The following is a 4,049-nucleotide window of genomic DNA, read 5'->3' on the forward strand; positions in this document are numbered from 1 at the left end:
GTGGAATTTGAATCTCTCCTTTTCTTCAGATCTTCACTGAAACCATTAGTCCCACCAGCCTGCTGCTCAAAGTCCATCAGCACATCCTGCTCAGGTGCGTCGCTGTATGGACCCTCCGTCACAGGTTTCCCCCAGATGCCTGGAGCTGATGCCCTGGGCCAGAGTTCTCAGCAAGGACAATTTTACCCACGGGGGCCTCCACCCAGCATGTGGGGAGCAAAGTCGTTTGCCAGATAAGGTTGGCACTTTTGCCTCTCCTGGTGGGCACAGTGCTTCCCTTCACCCTCCAGCCTTGCTGCCAAACTCGCTTGGAAGCAATAGGAGCAAGATCTGCTGGAGCTGCTGGGCCAGGATCAGCTTCACGGTTATGCTCCTCTATGAAAACCACATGCAAAAGAAGCAAAGAGACTTTTAGGGTAGAAGGAATGGGAGGTTGGGAGACCTAACCCAAGCCCCCCCATTGTTTAGAAGAGGAAATTAAGTCCAAGAGAGGTCAAATTAGGGGTAAACTAAAATGCCTTCTGCCAACCAGCCCAACATTCTTTAAATTCGCCATTCTGCTGGCATGATGCATTCATTGGAAAAAACAAAAATCCTCACTGTGTTGGGAAGACTAGGAAGAGAATAAACATTTCTCCGCTGGTTAGTGAACTTGCTAATTCATCTGGAATGGAGACAACCTTAGGGGGCTGTGATTAGAGAGCCGTGGAAACGAACTGACTTGGTCCCACTGTTTGCAGAACGACCGCTTGGTGGCACTGTGGCCAGTAGGCGACCCCACCAGCTCTACGCAGGGCCTGTCACACTGGTGATCTCGGGGAAGTCCTCGTCGCATAGCAACAAGACAGTGAAAATTGCCTAGCACCCAGCAGCAGCTGCAGATTAACTAATCAATCAGTGTGTTCAAAACACAAAGCATCAAAACATGGGAGGAAATTCCAAAATAATTAATACCCTTTATAGACGCGAAATCACTAGTCAAAATATTATTTTAAACCCATTTTACAAATGGTAGCGTTTCCGAAAAACTGCATCATCTCACCAAACTCGCAGTTGTGCCACACACACTTACCAGGGCCTCTTTTCTCCTTTTATTATTTGACTCAGAATTCATGGATTCCATAGCAGTTTAATCTAGACTTTCCCTAAAAGTAAATGTTCCTGTGTTCCTGGTAAGTAGGCAGTTAAATTTATTTTAGGTTAAATTTATTTTCGGCCCGTCTTATTTCCCTCAGACCCTCTTTAATTTTTTTGAGCCCTTACAATCTGGGCCATTCTGAATTTTTTGCTCAACTGAACACTTTTGTTCAAAAGCTCTGTCTTCTTTCTCAGAAGACTTACTATTATTTTTTAATTGAAGTATAGTTGATTTACAATGTTGTGTTCGTTTCAGGTGTACAGTAAGCTAAATATGTATATATTATTTTTTAGATTCTTTTCCATTATAGAGTACGTTATTACAAGGTATTGAATATAGTTCCCTGTGCTATACAGTAGGTCCTTGTTTATTTTATATATAGTAGTGTGTATCATCTGTTAATCCCAAACTCTTTTATCACTCCTCCTCCTTTCTCCTTTCCATAACCATGAGTTTGTTTTCTATGTGAATCTGCGTCTTTTTTTTTTTTTAATTTTATATTGGAGTATAGTTGATTTACAGTGTTAGTTTCTGCTGTGCAGCAGTGATACAGTTACCCATATACCTATTCTTCTTCAGATTTTTTTCCCCTATAGATTATTACAGAATATTGAGTAGAGTTCCCTGTGCTGTACAGTAGGACCTTGTTGTTTATTTTATATATAGTAGTTTGCATCTGCTAATCCCACACTCCTAATTTATCCCTCCCTCTACCTTACATTTCCCCTTTGGTAACTGTAAGTTTTTCTAAGTCTGTTTCTGTCTTATAAATAAGTTCATTTGTATCATTTTTTTAGATTCCACATCTAAGTGATATCATGTGATATTTGTCTTTTTTCTGTCTGACTTACTAGAAGAAGGCTCTTTAAAAGTATTGCTTTTTAAAAACTCTCATCAACCCTAATTGAGTTACACAATTAGGATTCACCTAGAATTTGAAGAATGTGTGATTTTAGTTCTGCAGGAAAATGACCCCCAGAAATGCTGGGCTCTGTGCCGATGAATGCATGTGTTATCTGGTTTCAGGATTATGATGCTGGTCTGGAAGCTTGAGAACATCATCTGGTTTTCAGTGGCAGACAGTCAATAGAGCAGTTTCAGCTGTTTGCCCACAACAGCTAGATCTGGGAGACGAAAACTCCTGTAAGGGAATTCTGAATGAATCTTCTCTATTCTGCTTCCTTGCAATATCTTCCAAAGAGTGGTCTCTTTAAGGAGGCTATATTCTGCTAGTAGGACCCTGAATGTGCTGGATAGACCATGGCATGCATACCTGGGCACCAGAAGAGTTGTAAAGAGTTGTATGGTGGAGAAGGTGAGGAGCGCAGTGTCTAAGAATGGACTTATACTCTGTTCATCAGTCCAGATTCATTTAAACTTCTGGGCTATCAGATTCTCCAGGCAGATGCACGGTACTTGAATGACCCTTTAAAAACTGGTAAAAATTGGGCACAAGACTCCAGTGACACCTCCAGCCAGAAAAGTTTTCCATAGTCACAAGCATGATGGTTGTTTTCAAAGGCTCTGGAATCAACTTCTGTGTTGAAGCTCAGGTTCTGCTTACCACCTATTTAACCAGCAAATTATTCTCAAACCCCAACTCCTCTATTTTTAAAATGGGGAAAAGAACATGCCTACCTGTATTAGGGTTCTTCAGGAAAAGGAGAACCAATAGGACACAGATGACAGATAGATAAATGGATAGATGACAGTATTTTAAGGAATTGGTTCTTGTGATTAAGGGGGTCGGCAAGCTTGAAGTTTGTAGGGCAAGCTGCAGGCTGAAAACTCAGATAGTTGCTGTGGTCTTGAGTTTGAAATCTATAGGGCAGGCCAGCAGGCACGATTTGATGCTACAGTGTAGAGGCAGAATTTCTTCTTAGGGAAAGCTCATTTTTTGCTCTTAAGGCCTTTAACCGATTAGAGAACCATATTATGAAGGATAATCTTCTTTACTTAAAGTCAATTGATTGTAGCTGTTGAGTACATCTGCAAGATACCTTCACTGCAACACCTAGACTAGTATTTGATTAAATAGCTGGGTACTCTAGCCTTGCTAAGTTGACATGTAAAACTATCATACCACCTTATAGGACTGTTGTAGTAATAAAATAAGCCCGAATCCATGTAAATCATTCATTCAGTGCATTACCAAACACATGGGAAGCCCTCAGAAAAGATTTCCGTTGTTATTTAAATTTAGTCATTGCTAGCCCAATGGATTTTTCCGTTTTCAAGTTATTTAGCACCTATTGCCATTTGCTAACTCTAGTAGAAACAGGTTTTTAATACCATTCTCAAATTATGGCATTATTTTCCTTCTTTAGCTTTTTTTTTTTTTTTTTTTCCAGCTTTGCTAAGATTTTGCAGACTCAAGGTAGAAGGAACAATTGAGAGCAGGAGCTTGAATGGAAGGGAGGTATGTGGCAGAGCTACTTCTAGTCACTCACCCCAAAGGGGATTCCCCCCTACACCCACCCCCGAACTATTTCTTAAGAAGGAAGGCCTAGTCTAAAATCAAGATATGAAAACACTTGAGAATGTAGACTTTTATCATCATTCTTCTGTTGGCATTTCCACCTATACAATAGACAGAACTGATGGAGGGAAATCAGTTTCAACTGTTAACTATTCATTCTAACAGAATATGAAAAACCAATGAAATGGGACTTCAGTCGCTCTTGGCCATAGTTAATTGCAGGCAATTTTGTAGCTTAAAACATGTAACCACTGTATATTTTCAGTTGAACTGTAAGTGAATTATACTGTAACTAGAAACAAATCTAAGTGAAATCAAGTGAAACTGAAGTCAAGGCGGGTTTTTTGTTTTTGTTTTTAAAGTATTTGATAATTGGAGTGAAAGGGCAAAGAAACACATTGAAAAGCCGGAGACTCAAACCTATAAACACAA

The sequence above is a fragment of the Hippopotamus amphibius genome, chromosome 12, assembly GCF_030028045.1.
Source record: "Hippopotamus amphibius kiboko isolate mHipAmp2 chromosome 12, mHipAmp2.hap2, whole genome shotgun sequence".
In the NCBI taxonomy this organism is placed as follows: Eukaryota; Metazoa; Chordata; class Mammalia; order Artiodactyla; family Hippopotamidae; genus Hippopotamus; species Hippopotamus amphibius.